Raw genomic sequence first — 26,537 nt, 5'->3', positions numbered from 1 at the left:
TGGCGGAAAGGGGATTTACCGCCCCATTCCAAGGTTGGAGGGGCGGTAAATCCCCCTTCCACCATTGCCCTTCCCCATTCCCATTTCTGCCCCATAGGGCTCTATGGGAATGGGGAAGGCGCTAATTACGGCACCGCAATTTTGCGGTGCCGTAATTAGCTCCGAGGTCCCTTAGCGGGTTGGATTTTAACGCCTGCAAAAAGCAGGCGTTAAATGCCCCAACCCGCAAAGGGACCTCGTAGTAAGGCGGTAAGGATTTACCGGTACCTGTATTTTACCGGTACCGGTATATCCTTACCGCCATCCGTGTAATGAGGCCCTCTGACAGGGGCTGTCAGCTTTACAGACAGTCCAGTAGTTCTGATGAAATGTTTTGCTCTTCACATTAGGACTTTGTATGTTCACCATGCTTCATTAGATTACATGAATTTTAGCGCCAAGCAAGATTTTGAATGTTGAGAAGAGTTGTGTTATAGGCATTTGGGAGTTTTTAGCAACAAAGACAATGTCAATTATAGGCACATTTTGGGGTTTCACTTGCAAAGTGCTGTTTCTCTCTCTGCACTCTGTTTGCTGGTCATGGAGCCCACTCGCACATTTTCTGCAGTGCATGCTCTATTCCAGCACACATGCACCATGGGTGGCAGGTTGTGCATCCGTCTTTTTGCGTGTTTGAGAACGCGTTTTTTGTAGGTTTTTGTAGGTTTTTTGTGCGCACAAGAGTTTTGCCGCCATTGTTGCAGTTTCTTTCACCATAACTAGCAGGGTGATACCGCATAGCACAGCAAAATGGGTCTATACGTCCTACAATAGGCAACAAATCTTGGGATGTACTGAAGACATAAGGCCATGTAACTGCAGACTATAACAAGCTGAACGTCAGTGAGTATGAACTCATGCAACAAAACACAGATGACACAACTCATGATGGCACAACATCGCTGGTGTCACGGGCACTGAGAGTGTGGGCAGATGTTGACATGCAAATGCTGATGCACACTGCATGCATGCACTGCCTGGCCTGAGATCTCAGGGTGAGAGGGTACTACTTGGAACAACATTGACACAAATGTTAGGTCCACCCCCATTGTGGCAACCACTCCAATTTGCCCACCTAAGGATGTACAGCACCACACCCACACAGCGCAGGTGTGAACATGAATGAACCATCATTACCTGATGTAGGCCACCACAACAGATGATCTGTCGTAAAGCTTACATTTACCAGTAGAATGTAACAGGATCCCCTGCATGATCCACAATGAATGTCACTCCTCCCCACAATGTCCCGTGCATCACTGCTGCATAGTCACTCAGCATGCAAGTGAGAGAAGCTGTAAGTATCCACGATTGGCCAAGAGCACTACCATGAGCAGCAGTCACCATGTACCACGTGCAGACCTGTTTATGGGGCCTAAGGTGACTGTACGCATTATAGCACATTACGAAGAATGCATCACCCAGGTAGCATGAGGGTATTGGTCACCATGCGGAAAATCGGTCCATACATGTAATTGTGCATGATCAACAGTGATCGGTAAAACAGCAGGTGAATGGCCGTCATGTCTCTGAAAAATCCATCCTCCGGGACAACAATTCTGCAATGTCGAACAACAGCAACAATGTATCTAGGGACAAGGAGAGGGAAGGCACAGTCAGAACCCCACATGGGACATCCAACACCATTTATTCCCACAGTTTGCAGCAACACATATGCATTGAGCCATGCTAGTAAAGACGTGTGCTTACATCAGATGTAGAGGTCCCGAAGGGTGAATTCATGTCAACATCCTTGCTCTGTACATGGATCACATGCTGGACCTGTAACACATAGAGACAAATGCTCATTAAAGAGTAACCTACTAGCCATAGCCGTTGGCCACACCCTTTTAACTCCCACCTCAGTGTTGCTGTAAAATTCCAATTATTTTGTCTTAATCTATTTTTTTTAAAACCTTTCTTTAAATTACTGGACGGAATAACCCCAGACCTCTCCTAGAAATCAAGTCAAAGCTTCATGCCCAAGTTGTTTCATACATTGTCCTATTCCATCCAGCAATTTTTTCTGTGTGTTGAGCAGAAATTTTGACTTTTTCTTTATGGGGAAATGAATGGGAGTAGACCGAAAACAGTGTTTTTTTTTTGTGTTTCTTTCTAAATAACTTATTCAGTACCTTTTTTAACAAATCTTTCCCAAAAAGTCCAGTCTGTTGGAGGGGAATAGGGTTCGGGGGTGAGGGAGGTTGTGGGGAGAGGGTGAGACAAACTTTCTGTTTGCAAAATATCAACAAAATCCGTCATGAAAGTGAAAAATTATTAGCAATTCAATTTTTGAGTTTTCTGTGGTACTTGTTACTCAATTTAACGTGGACCGGCGACCACCGAACTATAATTATACACAAAATATATACAACTATATGTACACATAAGGGTCATTGTGAGTTTTCTGGTATCCTGCTGGGATACCAGCAAATTGACCCCACTGCTTCCGTTGCCTGATATGCCGGTAGTACCAGGATGTTCCAGGTGGCGGAAACGTGGGAAAATCCCCGTGCCATTGAGTCCCATTGGATTCAATGGAGATAATTGCAACATTTCTTTGCCAGCTCAGTCCTTTGGGATAAGTCAGTCCACCCACCGGCAAACTTGTGTTTCCCTGGTCCGGTAAAATTGCTCGTGCTGGAATTACCGTCAATTTTACCAACAATTTTTCCAGACCGTGTAAATTGTAAAGATCCCCTTAATATATATTATACACACATTTATACACATATATATGTACAGAGGTGTATGTATTTATGGATGCAAATATACATCTCTGACAGGTATGACTAAATAAATTCCTCTGACTTAACAGTTACCCCTGATTTTTATCCGTGAGGAAAAGGTTACATTTTAGGTATTTCTAGCAACTCTGGGCCTGATTCACAAACTTTTAAAATAGCGCAATTCTATTGGATAATGCTCTGTGAATCAGGGCTGTTGTGTTCTACCGGTTATAGAGTTCTGTTTGTCTCCACATTTCAATCTTATATCTTGAGGTATTTTGATCTGTGTATGTGATTTTTTGTTTCTCAATCACCTATTATAGGGTTTTAGCCTTGGCCGATACCAAGATATAGCAGGGACTTCATTTAGGGGACGCAGGGGTGGCAAGTGAGACCCCTGAAGTCTCCCTTGCTACCTCTGTGGTCTCCCTTGCTACCCCTATAAAAAAATTTTGGGCTAAAAATGTGTCTTTTAAAAAAAAATCTTTTTTAAATGCAAGCTCCTGGGATGTGGCCAGCACCATGTGGCTCTTTGTTTCTGGAGTGGCTGGCTCCCTTGTTCAGCCCTCTTAAAATAAAATTAACAGGGGTTCCACGAATCTAACACTTTCAGCAGTGACCCTAAATAAGAAAGAATTGGAATACCAAATAATGTGTCTTTCTGGAATTCTATACGATAATTGCTAGACTTATTAAAGGTTTATTTCAGGCACACTTCAGGGGGTGAGTCACTGAATTAGTCTGTTCTTAAACACCTCAACTCAGTCTTTCATCCTTCTGAGGTCGATAAATGAGTAGCAACACAGGTTGGGTGATATTGTATGCATATATTTTCTATATGAAGCGCTTAAGCGTAAGTTCTATATAATAACACATCATTATCATTTAGCCATGGATGTCTGCTTGCATTCACAGTAATTTGGTGATATAGCCTATAAACACTGATCTTAACGATACATATGGCGATCCATTTTTGTGTGAAATGTATATCACATCATAGTGATATTGTAACCATATTTTTTTCGTAGTGTACTTAGGAACAATGCTATGTGATGCCAGGTCCTGTTTTGTCAAGGGGTGATAGGTCGCATTCCATCACTTCCTGTTATATCACTGTGGGTGGGGTCAAAATACATCACTTCCTGTGATGTCATCAGCGGTCAAGGGTCATGTGATGTCACGTCCGCTATCCCAGGGCATGTTGGTGAAATGACGTCCCTGAGATACAGAAGTGTAAACTAGAGCTTAGCATTTAGTGCATTGTTTTGCAAATAGCAACGTTGTGGCGTGGGGAAAGCACTTCTTGCTTGTTCCCAGGCAGTAGATGTTCAAAAAGTCATATTTGTATAAACAGCTAATCAGAGTATGTGACGTGCATTCGATGTTGGGTTTGGCGTACTAAGAACAACGACGAAAAACACTTATATAAAAACATTAGTTGCAAAGATGTTTAATACCACGAATAATACTTTAATATATATGGAATATAATTGTGTTGATGCAAATGCCGCCACACGTGGCGTTGCTGTGGAGCATGATTAGGGTGCTGGACGAAATTTCGAGTGTCTGAATCTGCATTCTTGTATGTATGTTGCAAGCCATTTCCTACTTGCTGATGCCGTTGACACTGCTGTTGCATTTTCAGTCCAACTGGATCTTGCCTGTTCACTGAGTCACTCTGCCTCACCTCATTTGCATATTTCCTTGCTCTGACTCGCAGCATGCGATATGCAGGCCAGAGGGCTTTAGGAAGAGAGGTTGGCGTGTCTACCTCGTGGTGCATTCCCGTGCTCCGACGAAGAGTGACATGCATTGTCAGAATGTGCCGCTCTCTGATGTGCCTCCCAGTGGCAACATGCATGTATCTATGACCTACGAGCTGCATTTTAGCGCAGTGCCCGTCCGAAGAAAAATATAATTTTTCGCATCTGAAAATAAATAGTTACATCGCTACCGCAAAATGCATTTGTATTCTTCAAAAGTGTTTCATGACTCGCGTAAGCAGACAACTAGGTCTTGGAAACACTGTGATAACCAAATAAGGTGATTGTTTCTGTTAATGAAGGTCTGTTCTTAGACACGAGAATAAGCGGGGTATCGATCTGAGCGACTGTCAGAAATATCGTTTCAAAGCATGATAACAACACATTCATGTTCTCTCACTTGCTCCATGAGCAGATTAGGAAAAGGCAGCTGTTGCTTGGTTTCCAGATGGGTAATTGGCCACTGCTATCCTTATCCTAAGTAGATTAGGAATTTAATTATTGAAGTGGTCTAAACCAGTGTCTCACGTGTGTGTATCTTTTTTATCTAGATGATATGTGCATCCATTGGACAATGTTGAATACCTAGTGTGACAGTGCTTTACAGAGCATCAGGCATTTGGGAACAATTCAGAAGATGCACTTTTTTAATTAGCTAGATTCGTTGGAATGCACAGATCACTAAATTCACGTGACAAATGCAAATCACCTTTTCAACTAGACCCAATAAAGGTTTGCAGGTGCAGGCCACAGCGTGCTGCCTATACTCTGGGGGAGATGGAAGCAGAGGGGGAGGCCTCCGAAATGGTAGAGAGGGTGTGACCATCTGAGGAGGCCCACAGTGGGCACAAGCACAACCATAGGGGAGAGTGGCCAGACACGCGCCTCAATTGCAAGGAGGATTTGTAAGAGGATTCAATTCAACACTACAGCTAAGTCAATGCCTAGTCTGGGATACTGAATGGAAACCCTTATTGATATATCTTTACGTCCAGTTCATGCGTTCTGGATGACGACCCCTATATAACACCCCTCTCTTGGAATCCCCCTGACCCCACTGAGCCACGAAGTAGTTCTGTTTTGCAAGTTTAAACAGTTTATTTGATAATTTAAACAATATATATATATATATCACACTTTATAATAAATTAATAATTGAATATCACACTTAATCTGAGCAGTAATCAATAATGGATAGTCCGGCACTAGCACACTTCTTTATAATCAATGATGAGTGGTTATAGGATGGATACGATAGCAACAATACTTTTATGGTTTCAAATGGATGCAATGTGGAATGAAATGCAGTACAGAAAATAACTTGATAGGATTTCAGCAAAAGACAATGTAATCACTTTTTTGGACAATTCACCCCCCCCCCTTTTATGCACTGTAAGGAGATGAAGATGACACAGTTCTTAGGAATGCAATCAAATAGAATTCAATTCAATTCCCCCCCAGCAGCTTATACAACAGATAGGAGTTTTGAAACACAGGCAAAATGCTTTGAATATGGTGACAATGCAGTAAGAAATATGATGAAAATGGTTTTAATTCCCCTTAGGAGGTTCAGGGTGAGTGAAATATACGTGGGATGAGTTTAGGCTCACTTTAGCAAGGATCTAGGAGTAACTAGTAGGTTAAACAAATTTTTGGCAAAGGAAAGCAATGAAGCTGCTGTTTTCACACGTGGCTGGATTTTTAACCAAATTGCAAATCGCGGTAAAATTCGCGAGTGCGAGAATCGTGATTATGGCAAAAGTATGAGGAGTAGGAAGTCGGTTCTAGGCTTGTTGAAAAGCTGAGATTCTAAGCTTTCAGAGGAAAGTTAAAGAGATACGGACGATTAAATAAAGGTATTTTTTCGGATTAGAAATTTTAAAAGTTCAAAGCGACAGGTTACAGCTTGCAGCTAGAATATGACAAGTGACAGCTTTGCAAATGACAGGTGACAGTTAGGAGGCAGTTCTGGTTAGATTAAAATAGATTGAATTATATTATTTTAACTAAGAGATTGGTTCTGCACAGTTCTGCTAGGTACTCACAATATAATTTTAAAAGGAATGGGCCTCGCCACGGATCTGTTCAACAGGTTTTCTTCACTCGCCACGGACGGTTTCTGCGCACAGCATCTGGGTCAGCTCTACTCTGCTGGTCTGGTCTGGGTCTCTGGTTCTGATCAGGTCTGTAGGTCCGGATACAGCGGTCTCCGGTTCAGCTGGTCTCTCTCTGGATACAACACTGCTCTCTGGCAAATGGCAAGAGTTCTTGCAAAGAATTCAAAGAGCTCGCCTGGCTGTGAATAGTTGCAATGATTTCAGGCCTGCTAAAGAGGGATTTAGCTTGTAGTTGACCTCTCTGCTACAAATTCTGAAGTAAAGTCTTGGTCTCTGAAGGTGGATAGATTGAAGTCTCTATGTTGGCTCTCTGGAGGTTGATGGAGGTAAAGTATGGATTTTCCCGGCAGAGCGTCCCGCAGCAGATGGAATAGAATGTCCTCTCTAGCTTCCAGTGGCTCTTTTTATGTCTTTTGAAAGTGGGTGTGTGTGCAGCATCACTAGCCAGCCCCTCTCTCAACTGCCCATTGGTCAAGCTTTCCTTTCTCTCTTGATTGGGGAAAAGAAGTGGAGTGTCAGAGCGATGTCATTTAATGGCTTGCAGAAAGGACACTCCCCTGTCAAATTACACACAATCTATATTTGACCTAAAGACATATTTCATAGATACACAGTGGTTTGAAATTACATGCACCCATCACATATCACATGAGGTATACCCTGTTCAAACTCTGCTCTTCCTGGGGGCTTGGGTTCAAAAATGGCAACATATTTCACTTTTTGGTCGGGTTACCAATATTGGATTTGTCCCCGCATTTACACAAATGTTCGCAAAGCATGTGGGCATTAGGTGGTGGAGTGTCAGATTTTTAACATACATACATTTAGAGTAATATCCTCTTTTCCGCTAAAAACCCCCCTGAACATACCACCGGGTCCTAACACGTCTTCAAATGTGCACAGAAAAATCACAAGAATAATGATATCACTTATAAAATTTTCACAAGTCCGCTCTATGAATGATCCATCTTTTTAGATTTATGTTCTGGCCCCAAAGGGGTGTGGTTTCCCAGGTCACATGGTGTAGAAACCAGTTTATCCAGTTTCTGCCAAGCTCAGAGAGGTAGATGTCAAGCAGAATTCAGTTCCTTAAGCCAGGCCCCAGCTAATGTCACTTCTAGTTACCCAGTTTTCTGCATTCAAATAAACTAACAATTTTTACACATGCAGCTAGAATGCTGATTCTAAGTTTAAAACTATGACATTTAAACAATTGAAACCTATGTGACACTCAAAAGTAGGTCACTCATTTCTTTTAAACATTTAGATTTTTAGTGTCTTTCAGTCCAAATTTACTTAAACTGCTGAAATCCACAGCTCAGCCAGTTTTGCTATGAACATTATTTTAGGCTCATCCTCTTTCCAGATTTTGTATGCCCACAAGACTTTATTCTGTCAAATGTCTGCTGGTGTTCAGTGAGATTGTTGGATATTCTGCAATGTTTGAAATGGGCATTCTGAGCTTGCCTTCAGAGAAACAAAGGGTGATTTTTAAAGTGCTTTCTAGCGAACAGGCACTGCTGTTTTTCTCTTTGGCACCCCATTTCACTCATGGCTCTCCTGACCCAGCACACCCGCACCGGGGGGTGGCAAGTCAGGCGACCATTTTGGTGTGCTCACAAACTGCGCGTTTTCATAGATTCTGGCGCACATGTGGGCTTTTTCAGGCCATCTTGGATTTCCTAAGCCCACAGCACCAAATGTTGTAGCATAATAGTCCAAACGTGGGTCAGAACACCCAACAAACCCCCCCGCCCGACTGCACTTGGATTGAGTCGAGGGGATGTCGGGTGCTAAGGATGTTGACCCACGTGCTCGGAGGTCCGCATCATCTTCTTCCAATTCCGCAGATGACAAAGTTCAGCATCCTTTCCTCCATCAGGGGTGGATCAGTCGGTTCTCCTCGCCGGTCCTGATGGGAGTATTGGGCGGTACACTGGGCCCCTTGCGTCTTTGCTCCCGGTCTCCGGATCTTCCTCCTTGGCCAGTCTCCAGGTTTTCTTTCTCCTAGGACGACAAAGGAAGAGCGGCAATACCTATTCATGGACATTTCTCCCCCACCATTGATATAGTGGGGTGGCATATATATTTTAGAACTCAACAGATATGAACATGCACATTTTTTTTTAATTAAGAGACAGGAACACACAAACTTGAGAAACACAGAATTTGATAGGCTATAGGTAGGATCTTTTAGGGTTGGAATTGAATTACTCTGGAGCGGTACCCTCTGGGATTACCAAGGACTCCTCCAGTTGCTGCAAAGTGTGCCTGGAATGGCAACACTTCAACTGGTTTATGTGGACCCACTTGTCTTCCCCCTCTGCCAAACCGCCTTTGGGGATGCAGATCTTGTAGGCCACAGGGGAGATCTTGTCTATAATCTCAAAGGGTCCTTTCCATGTAGTCAAAAATTTCCGCTGTTTGGCCTGGTTCCTTTGGAAATTGTATAGATAGACCCGTCTCCCACCTGATATTCCTTCCTGGAAGTTTTCAGGTCATAGTGGGTCTTCATGCTATCAGCTGATCTTTCTAGATTCCGCTGAGCATAGGCAAAAGCATGTTGAAGGTGTTTCCTTAAATTCTCCACATACTCATGAGTTGTGGAGGCATTTATCAATGTCTGCTCTTGGGTCCTGTAGAGCAAATGCTGCGGAAGCACCATCTTGCGTCCAGTCATCAACTCAAATGGTGACATTTTGGTCGCAAATGAAGGGGTAGATCTGATGGCCATTAGGACCAGAGGTAATCGGATATCCCAACTTGGCCCAGAATCTGCCACAAACTTATTTTATATGCTCACAATGGTTCGGTTATATCTCTCTACTGCCCCAGAAGAAGCTGGCCTGTAAGCAATGTGTAGCTTTCTCTTGACCCCCAGTATCTCCCACATCTTTGTCATTACTTCACTGGTGAAGTGGCTACCTCTGTCAGACTCAATTCTGTGAGGTAGACCAAACCGAGAAAAGATGTGGTTAATCATTAGGGCAGCTGCAGTTTCTGCCTTGCAATTTGGGGCTGGGAGACATTCCACCCACTTGGTAAACAAGCATGTAACGGTCAACATGTACTTGTTTCCTCTAGCCGAGCGAATCACAGGGCCTACAAAGTCGATTTGTAAATCTGACCATGGCAGTGTCATCCCCCTCTTTTGGAGAGGCGCCCGGTGTGTGAGGGATGTTGGCTGAAATTGTGCACACACAAGACAACCCTTCAAGTATTGGTTGAGGTCCTGGCCCATGTGTGGCCAGTATGCAACCTCTCTTAAGATTTCCAGTGTTGGGTGGCCGCATCATGGGCGTGACTTAACATCAGGCTTCGGAATGAGGTAGGAACCACCCACTGATCGTGGCCAGCTTTCGATTTCCTTACCAACAAACCGTCTTGGTTTCGGAACATTTTTGGACATTTCATCAGCACTCTTAGGTCCTCTTTCCCAATGTAATCAGTATCCGTCAGGGGAAAGTTCTCAGGGTCCTCAATGTGCTGGTAAAACTTACCAATTATTGGATCCCCCTTCTGAGCTGTAATTAAATCAGCATCAGGGGTCACCTTACTCCATTGTGCAGTGGAAAGATCATTGTGAGCATTTGTCTGGGACCTAGTGATAACAGTGACCTGGATTTCCCCCAACAGGGACTCAATCTCAATTAGATCCCCTTGGATGGCCCCGGTTTTGGCCAGCTGATCAGCTAAGTCATTTCCAGTTTTGTCTGGCCCCTCTACTTTGGAATGACCCTTGATCTTTTTCCAATAGATGGTCATCTCATTCGAGGTGACCAGATCATCAATGTTTTGGATGAACTTCCCATGTTTCAAGGGTTTGTTGTTAGCACATAACATGCCTCTGGTTTTCCAATTAACCAGGTGCTCCACGAACCCGTTCCGTACATAATCCGAATCTGTGATTATGACCAGTTCGTGGAGTTGATGGTGGACAGCAGTGAGGATGGCCTGATGCACAGCCATCAATTCTGCCACCTGACTACTTCGGGGACCAATTTTGTATCCAGCGGAGGGTTCTGGGGACTCATTTACCCATGCATTCCCTACGCCGGCCACCAATTCTGTCTCCCCGTTGTTGTCAACATGGTAAGAGCATCCATCCACATAGACAGTGGGCATTCCCTCACACTTGTCCTCTTCAAAGACTTTGTGTGGGGAATTAAGGTATGCCTCCGTGTTGTCCTTGCTTTTTAGACTTTCGTCCTCGAGACAGTTTTCTCTGGCACAATCATGCAAGTCAGCCAGACCTTGCGCGAGGGGACTCTTCTTGTTTTGGCCATATCTGACATCCACAGGAAAGCCTTGCATTGACAGAATCCAGGAAGTAATTCGGGAATTACTCACATTTCCGGCCCGGATTCTATCACTTTGGAGATATTGCAGAGGCTGGTGTGGAGTCTCCACTATGATGTGTTCCCCCTGGATAAACGGGCGGTAATTCTTCAATGCCCACAACGTTGCCAGGAGTGCCTTCTCACAATCGTTGAATTTTTCCTCCACAGAGGATAAAGTTTTGCTCGCATAGGAGATTACTTTATTGACCTTGTCATGCTTTTGGTATAATACTGCCGTCAAGCACGTATTAGAGAACCCCGTCTCCAGGAAGAACTCCTTGTTTCTGACAGGATAAGCTAGGCAGGGCGCTTGTGAGAGGCTTCTTTTGAGCTGCCTTACTGCCTCGGATTGTTCTGGACCCCATTCCCACTTGACCCCCCCCTTCAGGAGATGAATCAGGGGTCTGGTGATCTCTGAGTAGCCCTCAATGAACTTTCTGCTGTAATTAGTCAGTCCAAGGAGGCTCCTTAGTTCCCGCAGAGTTGTGGGGTCTTTCAGTTTCTGAAGTGCTTCCACTTTCTTTTCCTGGGGACAGAGACCCTGAGGAGTAATCTCATGCCCCAAGAAATTAACACGGGTTCTACACCACTGTGCTTTCTGAAAGGAAAGTTTTTCTCTGGCGGCCCTGAACTGTGTCAGAACATAACGGATCTCCGCTATGTGTTCCTCCACAGATGAACTTTTGATGAGGACATCATCTACATAAGCCAGGTTACCCCTCGCACCCAGGTCGGACATGGCCTTATGTAGGAAAATGTTGAATTCATTGCCGGAGTTGAGGTATCCGAAGGGAGTCCGGGTCCATGTGTACTGCTGGCCCCCAAAGGTAAAAGCCAGCTTGTATTGGTCCTCCCTACTGACAGGCACAGTCCAGTATCCATTTGTCAGGTCTATTGCAGTGAATACCTGTGACCCCTGGATCTAGGCCAGCCCTTGGTCAATGTAGGGCAGAGGCCATCGGGAAGTATGGACCCGTTTGTTGAGCTCCCTGAGGTCGGCGCAGAGTCTCCACTGGCCGTTTGGCTTCAATATTCCCAGTACCGGGTTATTGAAGGTGCTGTGAACTGGACAAATTATTCCCCGGGACTCAAGGTTCTTAATTATTTCAGTAAGGGACTCCATGGATGCGAGAGGCAAGCGATATTGCTTCACAAACACTGGAGTCATTCCAGGGTCCGTGGGGATTGTTGTTGTGTGGATGTCGGTGCGGCCACAGTCATATGAGTCTACCGCAAAGAGATCTTGGAAATCCAAGAAAACTTGTTTCAACTTTTGCTTTTGTTCCAGAGTCACACAGGCATCAGCTAGGTTGACTTTCTCTTCCACCATCTGCCTGAAGCCTGGAAAGACTTCTGGTTTGGCTATCTCCGCGGCCTCCTCCAGCTGGGTGGAGAAGTCCCTGGTCAGAGTGCTGATTTGGACCGGAGGCTTCAGGTGGGAAAGGCAGCCCTCATGGACCTGGAAAATCACCTCATCCCTCCTGAAGTCACAAATCACATCTTCCTTACCATAAGGGCAGGAAGTGTACACCAGGAAGTTCCCCCCATGGCAGGTAAAAATCCTGTCTGGTGTTGTATTGTCCTCACTGTCACTGTCAAAACAGTCCTTAGGGATTGGTCCTAACAGTTCATTTCCTAAATCGATGGAAAAATGTCGGTCATCAACCGCCATTCCAATAATGGTGCCTGCGGCTAGAGTAATACTCTTTAAGTCGCTGTTATCCACCTCTATTAGAATGGTGTCATGTTCTATGTTGACTAATGGAGTTGGGTTTACCCCCAACCCTTGCTGTTGGAGAGAAGCATTTAGGTGTATATAAGCATCAGGGTTTTTCAAATGTTGTCCTCTTTTAACTTTCACTTCCAGGGAGAATTGTCGGGTCCTTTCTGGGATGGTGACTTCCTCGTTGATCTGAATCTCAACTGCATAAGGTAGCAATTGAGCTGACCTAAATGCTTTTTCTGGATCATCAAAGCCCATCGGATTATCCGCTAATCGGGACCAAGCTTTGAAGTTTATTAGGTCCAAACTAATGGCAAAGCGATTGAGAATGTCACTGCCTAAGTAAAAAGCGGCAGTGACGTCTCGCACGACCCAACAATTGTGGACTATGCTCTTGTTGCCAATGGAGATTTTGAGCATACACCTGCTTGGCAGGAGATGTTTGGAATTGGGTGCTTCCAGGTCCATTTCCCATTTGTCTATCAGTTTGAATGTGGGAATGGCTGGATCTTTTGGGAGTTGGCGGAACATGGCTTCGCTGATGAAGCTCTTACCGTTGTTCACACACACTCGAGCGAGAACAGAATCCTTCCCATCATTTAACTGAACAGGGATGAACAACTGCTCTCCAATTTGCTGAATATCAGCCAGGCTCTGAGCTGATTTCACATCTTTCTGGACTATAGGAGTGGGAGTTTCTGATTGTGGATTAGTAAAGAATTTCAGGGTGTTTCCTTCCAGTGTGGAATACCACTTTAAACTGGAAGGAAGGTTGATTTTCAGAAATAGAGAGGACCCCCCATCACCAGTCTGTTGTCCTACTGCTATTACTGTCACGTCTGGAATTTGGTTGTTCTGGAAGTGAAATTCTACTTGGTCAGATTTTTGTTCAACCATGTGGCAGGTGCCGTTTAAACTAACATGGTTGACACTCTGTTTTAATTTTATTGGTCGGCTAGTCTGGGTCCAGAGGACCTTGTTTACACAATCTATTAGGGGTGACAACCTTCTCAGGAGGTCATTCCCTAGTAAACAAGGGGTGCCCTCTGGAGTCACAACTATGACCGGGTGTTTCAACTTGTGTCGCCCAATTTTAATGTCCAAATCTGCCGTCCCCTCGACGGGAATTTCCTTCCCGTCAAAGTTCTGGAGTTGTCCAGGAAGTGAGGTGAGAGGCATTTGGTAATTCCCTCCCCTTCCTGCATTCAGTTCATCAAAGGCCCTTCTGGACAGAAGGGTAGCTTGAGATCCCGTGTCCACCAGCGCTGAAATTGTACCCTGCCCCTGTACTTGTACTGGGGCATAATATCTTCCCTCCTTCTCCTCAAGGGGGCACAGATAATGCACATTTTTGGACAACTGGTGGGCTAACTTTCTGGTTTTGGACATTGCAAGAGAAGACATTTGGGCAGAATTCTGTGGAGAGCCTTGGGAATCTGAAAGAAAAAGTTGGCAACTGGAGATCAGAGCCATTGTGGGTTCCCCTGGTTCCGGTTCTGGGCCGCCCCCCCCTTTTTGGAGGCAGTCATCAGGATGGGTTTGAACCAGGGGATTTTGGTATTGTGGGTTCTGGGATGAGATGATGGGCGGCAGTAGCTCAGTCTCCATATCTCCCCAGTCTGAATTGGCATCCCTTGGGACCCATTTTTCCTTGGGAGGAGTTCCCCCATCTCTGAAGGAGAAGGTCCTTTCCCCAGGATCCTCTGAGGATCCCTCTCCCTCAAATTGGAAGACCTGTACCTCCTCCACAAAGTGGGTCTGTTTGGGTCCTTTGTTTCTCCTACCCCCCCTCTGCTCCTTGGGAGGCGGGCTTTCAGGGGCAGGAGATTTTGTTTCCGGTTCCTGGTTTTCCAGGGGCTGTTTACAAGTTGGGAAGGAAGCTTCCTCCAAGGCTTTACACCCCCCTTCCCCTTGTGCCTCCTCACTGGGAACCGGTATGTTATCAGGGTGCTGCCCCCGTCATTGTTCTGGAGCACCAGGTCCAGAGTTTGGGGCATTCTGCGGTGGCATGCTCATCTGAGGGTTCTGTTGAGCCCTCAGTATGTGACCCAGATCCCGTGCCATATTTTGGACCTGGCGCTCTAACTGGGAAACCCGCTCAGGCTGATACGGGGCACTAGTTTCTCCCCTGGGCTGATCCCGGGAAGGGTAGCTATCCCTTCTCTGGTAGTACCCCTGGTTGGGAAGATTTTGGTACCCCTCCACCCTTGGTTGTCTGGGCTCAGGGAATTGGGGAAAGAAGGATGGATGATTTTGGGGCTGGAAATTGGGTGGATACCTGGGGAAAAAGTTCTGCCCAGGATTTGGAGAATTTCTGCCCTCCTTGGGGAAGTTAGGAGGGAAGTTCCCCGGGTCAGGTGCTTGGCTGGATACCCCCCCTTGGGCTGGAGGAGTCCACACATAACCCAGGATTGGTCTGTTTCCCTTGTAACGGGGACTTACATAGTCAGGAGAGCGAGGGACCTCATTTGTGGGACTACCTCTTTCACTCCCTGTCTGTGACTGGCCCGAGGACCTTCTGGGCCTACCATTATTAGGTGCAGGTAGGTTTTTAGGCCCCCCCATCTCCAAATCCAAAACGGGGGTGACCTTTACTTCTGCCACCTTGGCAGCAGCAGGGGTGCTGTTGGTTTTGGGATTTTTCTGGGTATTGCTTTTATTTTCTATGGGCTTCTGCACCTCATAGATCCGGGTAGCCTGTTCAATGACCCAGTCTAAAGATCTTTTCTCATGAAAATCTTTCACAAGCTGGGTCATTATATATTTGGTCAAGGCATGGAAAAATGTATTGACAAATTCTCTGGTGTCTGTGCGCACCCTTCTGGTGGTCTGCGCAAAGGCACGTTTCAGTTCTTGCACAAATTCTTGTGGGGCCTGATCCTCCCCACATTGAAAATTGTAGGCTGCCTTGCGAGCCTCTTGAGGATTTCTGTGAACAGAAAAATGTTTCAAGATGGCCGCCTTATAGGTGGACCATCTTAAATGATTTTGGTCCACCAGCCCCGCAAAGAAACTGGAGTATTCTGGGGAGAATGTCCATTTGACGTACTGGATGCAGCTACTGCTGTCCTTCAAATGGAAAGTCTCCATCATTTGCTCATAGAGCTCCAAGTGTTCCCAAACAGAGTACTTGGCGTTCTTATGATAAGGCGTGATGACACTCCTGATTGCCTTAATCTGTTTCAATGGGTCCTTAAGCAAGGCCCTTTTTGCCTTATTGGCCTTTTTGGTTCGGGTAACCCTTGTCCATTCATCCTCTGACTCAGAGGCACTGCTCCCAGAGGTTTCTGTCTGATCTTCCAGGTTTTCCCGGATTCTGCGAGCCTGGGAATGGCTGGCAGAATGTGGGGACCTGGTCTCCTGTGTCCTGCGCCGTTCAGAGGAATCTTCAGATTCCTCCTTGCTGCCAGGATTTGATGGGTACCCCCCCCCACTGACCTAACTGGGCAGAGGTTTTCAGGATGCCCTTAATGGGCCTATTCTCCTGGGGTTCCCCACTAAATTGCACTGTGCTTGGGTGCCCATACCCGGATGCCCGCCCATCCATTCCTGGGAGGTACTGGCCTATGAGCCCCATGCTTCTGGCTGGATAGTAATCTGCCATCCCTGTGGCCCGGAGCTCATGTGCGCCAGGGGACAGGGGGGTGGCAGAGTCCAGGGACTGAGAGAGATAAAGGCCTCTGGTACTAGGGCTCCTGAGGTTATGCTCAGGAGTTTCCCTTTCCCAGCGAACCTGGTCTCTATCCGCCCCTGCTCCCTGTTGCAATGCAAGAGCCTGCGCCTTCAGTTCCTCAGTTAAGGCCTTACTAGACTCTATCAGTCTCTCCTGCATCGCTACCTGTTGTTGGAGCCTATCATTGTGCTGGCAGAGAGCCTCATTCTCTCTCTGCGTTTCCTGATTGGTCCTGGAGCACTGGGCCAGTCTTTGCTGCAGGAGGGTTACCTCCTGAGCTGTGTCCCTATTGGCCTGCTCCTTTCTTGCCAGAGCATCCTCCACCTTCCTGGTGTGCTCTAACAAGTTATGGTGTTCTTTTTGGAGGTCACCCAGTCCCTGGAGGGCCAGGTGATTTTCTTCCATTTTCCTTTTTAAGTGGCAGACTTCCTGGCCTAAGGTATCCCTTTCCTGACTAAGAGCCTGCATCTGTGCCGCCAGGTCATCCCTTTGCCTTTGGAAGGCACCAGTTTCCTGGCGCTCCTGGTCAAACTCTGTCTGGGTATCCAGGTCTTTCAAAATCAGTTTATTGCTCTCTGCCTTCTCCCTATCTAGGTGGCTTTGCAGGGTGACTACCTGCTCAGCACATGCCGTATTGAAGTCTAACTGTTGCTCCAGCTTTTTCTGGCCTGCAGTAGGGTGTCCAAACCTTCTTGGTGCTCCTTCTGCAAGGCCAGAAATCTGGTATCCTGGTCCGCCTTTTCCTGTTGCAGCACATCCATATCCTCCTTTATTTTAGTGATGTACCGTCTGCTGTCATTTTCTGACTCCTGGCTCCTGAGCAGCCTCTGCTCAGAAGAGTCCAGATCAGATTGGGCCTTCTGTAGTGCCAGCAGTTGCCTACTCGCCAGATCTTGGCCTTCAGCACATTTGTCCTGCATGGCTCCCATATGTAAATATAAATATGCCGCTACCCTGGCAATCTTGTGGTGCTCATCCTTGGCCTTGTATAGTTCACTCAGGTCCACATGTAGGGGGCCCTGATCTCCCCATATATCTGACCCTGTTTCAGTGACCTGTTGTGCGATTGCCTGCAACCAGACCGTTTGGTCCTGATGATTCCACTCACCTCTCACAAATAGCTTATGTAAGAAGTGTTCTCTGGCTATTTTCATATCTACCAAGGTCGTCATTCTGGAATTTGAGTTCCTTCCTGACTTACAGAAGTTTATATTTTATTTTTGCAAAACAGACCTTTTCCTTAGAGCGTTCCTTTGAGGAGTGCTTTACAGCGTAACACAGCGTGGTGATCCGACCGGATATGTGTATCTGGTCAGCTGGCACACTGTATTAATCTGCACAAGTGATAGATCTAACCCAAACGTCCGGCTCGAGCCCCCAATTTGTAAGAGGATTCAATTCAACACTACAGCTAAGTCAATGCCTAGTCTGGGATACTGAATGGAAACCCTTATTGATATATCTTCACGTCCAGTTCATGCGTTCTGGATGACTACCCCTATATAACACCCCTCTCTTGGAATCCCCTTGACCCCACTGAGCCACGAAGTAGTTCTGTTTTGCAAGTTTAAACGGTTTATTTGATAATTTAAACAATATATATATATATCACACTTTATAATAAATTAATAATTGAATATCACACTTAATCTGAGCAGTAATCAATAATGGATAGTCCGGCACTAGCACACTTCTTTATAATCAATGATGAGTGGTTATAGGATGGATACGATAGCAACAATACTTTTATGGTTTCAAATGGATGCAATGTGGAATGAAATGCAGTACAGAAAATAACTTGATAGGATTTCAGCAAAAGACAATGTAATCACTTTCTTGGACAATTCACCCCCCCTTTTATGCACTGTAAGGAGATGAAGATGACACAGTTCTTAGGAATGCAATCAAATAGAATTCAATTCAATTCCCCCCCAGCAGCCTATACAACAGATAGGAGTTTTGAAACACAGGCAAAATGCTTTGAATATGGTGACAATGCAGTGAGAAATATGCTGAAAATGGTTTTAATTCCCTTTAGGAGGTTCAGGGTGAGTGAAATATACTTGGGATGAGTTCAGGCTCACTTTAGCAAGGATCTAGGAGTAACTAGCAGGTTAAACAAATTTTTGGCAAAGGAAAGCAATGAAGCTGCTGTTTTCACACGTGGCTGGATTTTTAACCAAACTGCAAATCGCGGTAAAATTCGCGAGTGCGAGAATCGTGATTACGGCAAAAGTATGAGGAGTAGGAAGTCGGTTCTAGGCTTGTTGAAAAGCTGAGATTCTAAGCTTTCAGAGGAAAGTTAAAGAGATACGGACGATTAAATAAAGGTAGTTTTTCGGATTTGAAATTTTAAAAGTTCAAAGCGACAGGTTACAGCTTGCAGCTAGAAAATGACAAGTGACAGCTTTGCAAATGACAGGTGACAGTTAGGAGGCAGTTCTGGTTAGATTAAAATAGATTGAATTATATTATTTTAACTAAGAGATTGGTTCTGCACAGTTCTGCTAGGTACTCACAATATAATTTTAAAAGGAATGGGCCTCGCCACGGATCTGGTCAACAGGTTTTCTTCACTCGCCACGGACGGTTTCTGCGCACAGCGTCTGGGTCAGCTCTACTCTGCTGGTCTGGTCTGCGTCTCTGGTTCTGATCAGGTCTGTGGGTCCGGATACAGCGGTCTCCGGTTCAGCTGGTCTCTCTCTGGATACAACACTGCTCTCTGGCAAATGGCAAGAGTTCTTGCAAAGAATTCAAACAGCTCGCCTGGCTGTGAATAGTTGCAATGCTTTGAGGCCTGCTAAAGAGGGATTTAGCTTGTAGTTGACCTCTCTGCTACAAATTCTGAAGTAAAGTCTTGGTCTCTGAAGGTGGATAGATTGAAGTCTCTATGTTGGCTCTCTGGAGGTTGATGGAGGTAAAGTATGGATTTTCCCGGCAGAGGGTCCTGCAGCAGATGGAATAGAATGTCCTCTCTAGCTTCCAGTGGCTCTTTTTATGTCTTTTGAAAGTGGGTGTGTGTGCAGCATCACTAGCCAGCCCCTCTCTCAACTGCCCATTGGTCAAGCTTTCCTTTCTCTCTTGATTGGGGAAAAGAAGTGGAGTGTCAGAGCAATGTCATTTAATGGCTTGCAGAAAGGACACTCCCCTGTCAAATTACACACAATCTATATTTGACCTAAAGACATATTTCATAGATACACAGTGGTTTGAAATTACATGCACCCATCACATATCACATGAGGTATACCCTGTTCAAACTCTGCTCTTCCTGGGGGCTTGGGTTCAAAAATGGCAACATATTTCACTTTTTTGTCGGGTTATCAATATTGGATTTGTCACCGCATTTACACAAATGTTCCCAAAGCATGTGGGCATTAGGTGGTGGAGTGTCAGATTTTTAACATACATACATTTAGAGTAATATCCTCTTTTCCGCTAAAAACCCCCCTGAACATACCACTGGGTCCTAACACGTCTTCAAATGTGCACAGAAAAATCACAAGAATAATGATATCACTTATAAAATTTTCACAAGTCCGCTCTATGAATGATCCATCTTTTTAGATTTATGTTCTGGCCCCAAAGGGGTGTGGTTTCCCAGGTCACATGGTGTAGAAACCAGTTTATCCAGTTTCTGCCAAGCTCAGAGACCCTGCCCCTCCCAGCTTCTGCCAAGAGGAAGCTATTTTACGGTCCCCCTAATAAACCATCTGCCTGGGCCCTGGAAGGCCCATTGTTCAAAAGGAAGCCATTTACGACTACCCTAATAAACCATCTGCCTGGGCCCAGGACAGGCCTTTGTTCAACTCCCTGTAGCTGCTCCACCCCTAATCTAATCAGAGAGGTGACAACTCCTTTTGGCAAGGGGAAGAGTGGCTGAGCGGGTTTTAACTCCTGTGGGGGTAGATGTCAGGCAGAATTCAGTTCCTTAAGCCAGGCCCCAGCTAATGTCACTTCTAGTTACCCAGTTTTCTGCATTCAAATAAACTAACAATTTTTACACATGCAGCTAGAATGCTGATTCTAAGTTTAAAACTATGACATTTAAACAATTGAAACCTATGTGACACTCAAAAGTAGGTCACTCATTTCTTTTAAACATTTAGATTTTTAGTGTCTTTCAGTCCAAATTTACTTAAACTGCTGAAATCCACAGCTCAGCCAGTTTTGCTATGAACATTATTTTAGGCTCATCCTCTTTCCAAATTTTGTATGCCCACAAGACTTTATTCTGTCAGATGTCTGCTGGTGTTCAGTGAGATTGTTGGATATTCTGCAATGTTTGAAATGGGCATTCTGAGCTTGCCTTCAGAGAAACAAAGGGTGATTTTTAAAGTGCTTTCTGGCGAACAGGCACTGCTGTTTTTCTCTTTGGCACCCCATTTCACTCATGGCTCTTCTGACCCAGCACACCCGCACCGGGGGGTGGCAAGTCAGGCGACCATTTTGGTGTGCGCACAAACTGCGCGGTTTTCATAGATTCTGGCGCACATGTGGGCTTTTTCGGCCATCTTGGATTTCCTAAACCCACAGCACCAAATGTTGTAGCATAATAGTCCAAACGTGGGTCAGAACACCCAACAGATTGCCCACAGCAAGCAACCTGAAAGGCTTGTTTGGGATGGGTCCTGACTGTATAAGGAACATAGAGAAAGAAGTTCTCTCCACCGTGAGGTCACCCTTGCTACTGTGAACGATGGCGAGGACTGTCAGGACGAGGCTCAAGAGGACCATCTTGCAATGGTGCCACAGCAGTAGGTGGACCTGCCTGAGGGACAGAAGAAGGGACAGGTCCAGAAAGTGGTGGTGGTGTAGGTGCCTCTTCCTGGTGTGGAGGAGGGGAAAGTCAGGAGGTCCCCAAGGGAACGGTGACCTCAACCACCCACACATTCCAAAGACATCTAGGTGTGAGACTATTTTGCCCTCCCACCAGAGAAGATAATCAATGTGTAGTGGAGCCTGAGGTGTTTTGTTCAGTGGAGGTATGTAGGAAGGGTCAAGCAGAGCACATGGTAAGCAGCAAGCAGGTGGGGGGCGGTGCACACTAGGTACAACGGCAGTGAGAAATCGCATGTGCCGGTGGTACACAATGCTGTACAAGGCACATTTGCCCTTAGAGGATACCCACAATGCTGCAACCAAAGCCCCATCCAGCAGTGCTGAGAAGGAGAGCCTTAGCATGTCCCAAGGCTGTGGGTAGCATGTCAGTGAAATTGGGCACTCTGTAGCCAGGATCCTTAACCTTTCCAGCCTGCCCAATTGGTATCAGTGGCATAGGGAACTAGGGCTAGTGGTAGACGCCTTTTGCTGGTGCCGCCCCCTCAAGCAGTTTAGGGTGGTGCACCTCTGCCATCTTTGGACAGGGCCCCCTCAACCACGGCATGCAGAATGTGGCCACTTGCCTTCCTTTTTGCAAGGCAGTTAGCACAGGATACCTGACCAGCTTGGTGGTGATGTGCAGCCTGAGATGACAGATGGAGCGTCACCACTATTAACTCATGCAGAGTATTGTGCACGGAAATGAGCCATTTATGGGGGGACTGGCCTCATTGGATGACTCTCACACCTCATGAGTAAATAGTAAATGGAAGAACATGTTCTGTGGCAGACCTTGAAAATTAGCTGTGCCACATTGATGACCAGACTACCTCAACGGGTGGCCACGCCTTGTTAAAAAAGAAAAACTCAAGAATGTTAAGGAGTGCTACCACCCTGTGGGAAAAAAAAAATGAAACTTACTGGGAGACTTCACACTGTAAGAGAACATGAAACCTTTGCCAAGTGTGTGATTTGAAAGCATTACTTTCAGTTTTGTCAATGGAATGGTGTAGGGTCAATGACCCAAAACCCGCACAATAAAAATAAAATCCCAAATAGGCCAATAAATCGAAGTTTTATTACATGCAACATTATCAGACTGAACCATAGAACCAAACTAACATGGAACTTGCCCCACACATTAAAGTTACATTTTGTCGGGGGAAAAATGTAAATTAACAAAACTATGCATAATAAAGATTACATCATGATCCTGCACTCCCCATTGGCTAACACTTAAACACAATTATAATTGTCCCCTATGGCCCATTACCCTATTTGGCACACATTAGCTAACCACATTCCCCTAAACACGTGACCTACTACCTCATAACTGTGAAACTCAGGAGTTAATTGACTACCAGTTACATTGTTACCATAATACATTTCTTTAGCAAGTAAATATTCTTTACCATCACATGATTTGCACCTCTCTGTCGGACCCTGATAAAAGTGTGAATAGCAGGGTCAACTCTGCTTTGATAATACAATGTCTCTCCTCCTTATACCAGACACTGTGGCAGCTCCATTACCTTGTAGATAAATGTACTGGCCGGACAGCCAGCTGGCCAATCACGCCAGGGTGCATTCAGATCTCCTAGGAGACTTAGCACAGGGACTTCTGGGCACCTCCCTCACATCCTGTCGACCCCAGACACTCAGGCGCCAGTGGAGGGCTTCAGCACTGAAGCCTGCCAAAGGCCAAAGAACAAAGGGACCAAAACTGGTTTGGCGTGCAGAGAAAAACACAAGAAGGACCTTTCCTAAAAGAAATGGCGAAAAAAGTCAACCAGAGTCTGTTTTTAAAGATAGGTCTTGGGCACGTTATTGAAAAACATGGCTGACCCGATTTTTAGCTACCGTTGTTAGCGGTCGGAAAAAATCATGGTAGTTGATCTAAACCACTGCCACCAGCCATTTAAAGTAGGAAAGGGTAACGTTTGACTGTTACATGAGTGTTTTGACTTAGGGGAAGCTAGGCAACCCCTCCAGCACTCTATAGGAAGAGAGGATGTCCTGGGTCAGTAAATAAAAAAGAACTAGTAAAGCCAATTTAATTTTACATGCTCCGGGAGACGGTAGTCAGTCCCAGAGAAGGTATTTAAACCTTGTAGAGTCTGAAAGACACCCCTGTGCAACTGCACTGAAGGTGCTGTGTGACACACAGAAACAGATGATGCCTATGGGGTTGTTTTAAAACTTAATAACCAAATAAAACAAAAGTAAAACACACATCAAAATACATGGAAGAGTGGGAAAAAAAAGGCTCTCACTCTTCCCAGGTAAATAATCAAATCCTAGAAATCCAGCAAAGTTGCTGAGGGTCTCAAAAGGTAAAGGAAATTAGCACATTTTGAGAATTCTCCCTAACACTCGTCCCCCCCAGACTAAGGGACAGGAGGATGTAGTCCACTCCTGGATGAATCTCCTTACTCCAGTCGGTCAAACATCCTGGAGAGACCATCAGCATTTTGGTGGTGACACCCAGACCTGTGTTCAATGGTCAAATCAAACCCTTGCAGGCTGATTGATCATCTCAGTAGTTTTGGGTTTTCCCCTTTCATTTGCATCAACCATCTCAAGGGTTGGTGGTCAGTCTAAATCACAAAAGTAGATCCATACAAGTATGGTTTTCAGTGACCACACAATTGCAAAGCACTCACACTCAATGGTTGCCCACCTTGTTTCTGGTTTCTACAGCTTCCTGCTGATAACAAATGGGGTGTTCCCTACCTTTCTCATCCAGTTGACTAAGGACTGCACCTATACCTGTATTTGAAGCATCTGTCTGCACAATGAAGGTTTGGTTATAGTCAGGAACTCTTAAGACTGGAGCTTGACAAAGGACTTTCTTTAGGCCTTCAAATGCTTGAGTGCACTCATCATTCAACCTGACCTTTTTAGGGAATTTGGGAGAGGAGACCACATTCAAGGGAGAAGCTATGGTCCCATAGTTCTCTTTATAGTTCCTATAGTATCCAGTGAGACCTAGGAAGGCTCACACCTGGGTTTGAGTAGTAAGGGTGGCCCAGTCTTGTACAGCTTGTACTTTTCCAGGCAATGGCCTGATTTCACCTCCTCCTACCGCATATCCAAGGTAGACCATTTTATTCTGACCAATTTGACATTTACTAGCCTTTATGATCAGATGGGCCTGCTCAAGAGCCTGCAAAACATATCCTAAGTGGTCAACATGTTCTTTCCAAGTAGGGCTGAACACTGCAATGTCATCCAAGTATGTCATGCAGAAGTCCTCCATCCTATTCAGAACTTGATTAACCATCCTTTGGAATGTAGCAAGTGCATTCTTTAGCCCAAAGGGCATTACCTTAAACGGGTGGAGATCCGCTGGGGTTCAGAATGCAGTTTTCTCCTTGGCATAGTCTGTCAGTGCTATTTGCCAATAGCCTGAAGTGAGATCAAATGTACTGAGGTACTTGGCTGAACCAAGTTTATCCACCAGTTCATCTGCTGTTGGTAAAAGGTAGGCATCAGTCCTGGTGACTGCATTAAGAGCTCTATAGCCCACACAGAATCTCAACTCCTTGGATCCTGTCTTTGGTACTAGAACAACTGGACTAGACCATGGACTGGTAGAGGGCTCTATTACCCGAGATCAAGCATCTTGTTGACCTCCTCCTTTATGCGGGTTCTTACATGATCTAACATCCTGTAACCTCTGCTTTTAACAGGTAAACAGTCACCAGTGAGAATATCATGCTGGCCCCAAGGGGTCAAGCCTGACGATAGTGAAAACAGGGAGGCAAACTGATTTAACAGACACTTGCACTCCTCCTGTTGTTCAGGTATCAAATTAGAATAGAGATTAACTCTTTCTATGTTCTCATCTAAAGGCTGGCCTCTGAGTCGGTCAGGTAGAGGTTCACTCTCCTCCTCCTCTTGGGCTGAAGCTAGAAGCAAAGCTCCGACTTCTGGTCTTAAGACATAAGCTTTTAGACGGTTGGTGTGAAAGACTCTGGGAGCCTCCTTAGGATTGCCTATGTCCACCAGATAGTTGACCTCTCCAAGTTTACCTACAACTTTGAAGGGTCCTATCCATTTGTCCTGTAAGGCCCTCTGCCTTTCAGGTACCATAACTAGAACTAGCTGGTCTTGAGAAAACTCAACCATGTTGGGCTTCTGATCATGCCAATGCTTTACCAGAGCCTGACCTGCTTTCAAGTTATCTGATGCTTCTCTCATCATGTGTGACATCATCCTTCGGAGACCTATCACATAGTCAGTGTCTCTCACTGGCTTGTGGGAAGGAACACTCACCAACTCCTCCTTAATTAGGGCCAAGGACCCTCTAACTGGATGGCCATACAGATGTTCAAAGGGACTAAATCCAACTCCCTCCTGAGGGACTTCTCTATAAGCAAATAGAAGGCATGGCAGTAGAAGGTCCCACTTTCTTCTAAGGGGTTCCTCTAAAGCAACTATTGTGCTTTTCATTTTACGGTTGAACGTCTCTACCAATCCATTTGTCTGAGGATGGTAGACAGTTGAGAACTTGTAAGTTACTCCACAGTTTTTCCACATGGCCTGCATATAGTGGGACATAAAATTGGATCCCCTGTCAGAGATAACATCTTACGAAAACATACCCTGGTAAATATACCAATTAGGGCCTTAGCCACAGCCTGAGCTGTAACAGTTTTCATAGGTATGACTTCAGGATACCTAGTAGCATGGTCTACTACAACCAGGATAAATCTGTTTCCTGAAGATGTTGGAGGATCTAAGGGACCAACAATGTAAATTCCTACCCTCTCAAAAGGGACTCTCACCACTGGGAGAGGCACCAAGTGTGCGACATTCTTGGCTCCACTCTGGCCAGAGGTTTGGCAAGTGTGACAGTTCCTACAGTACTTATCCATATCAGACCCCAATTTATGCAAGTAGAAATATAAAGAGAGCTTTTCCTTGGTCTTCTTAAAACTTAAGTGACCAGCCAAAGGTATCTCATGGGCTAACTGTAGGAACTGGAGTCTGCTTTCAAGAGACACTACAAGTCTTCTGTAGTCCCCTGGGATAGACTCAGTCAGTTCACTGTAGAAGAGGCCATCTTCCCAGTACAACCTATGCTTCCCTGGCTCTTCCCCATCCAGCTGGTAAACTCCCTGTTGGCGAAAACCTTCAAGAGTAGGACACTCTATTTGAGCTCTGCTGAAGTCTGCCATACAGGGTCCACGTTCTGCCAGTAAAGACTGTAGCTCAGGATAGTCTGCAGGTGCCAGATCTCCAACAGGAGCAAGGTCCTCTTCCAGCTCGGATTCCTCATCAGCTGATTTAACCACACAAGATTTTTCCACACACTCATCCTCAGCTG

General features: G+C 45.5%; 1 long non-coding RNA gene across 1 annotated transcript in view; it reads right to left on the bottom strand.

Moving 5' to 3' along the window:
* Positions 1-316: 316 nt before the first annotated feature.
* The window catches only part of LOC138581927 (uncharacterized), a 151,384-nt gene continuing 125,163 nt past the window's right edge, over positions 317-26,537 (bottom strand). The window contains exons 2-3 of the long non-coding RNA XR_011304879.1: positions 1,750-1,821; positions 317-1,628 (exon numbers count right to left, since the gene is read on the bottom strand). This is a non-coding gene — a long non-coding RNA (uncharacterized lncRNA). The remainder of the gene's footprint in view (positions 1,629-1,749; positions 1,822-26,537) is intronic.

This window comes from Ambystoma mexicanum, chromosome 3q (assembly GCF_040938575.1).
Source record: "Ambystoma mexicanum isolate Mex_15411 chromosome 3q, UKY_AmexF1_1, whole genome shotgun sequence".
NCBI lineage: Eukaryota > Metazoa > Chordata > Amphibia > Caudata > Ambystomatidae > Ambystoma > Ambystoma mexicanum.
This window is presented reverse-complemented; position numbering and strand designations above follow the sequence as displayed.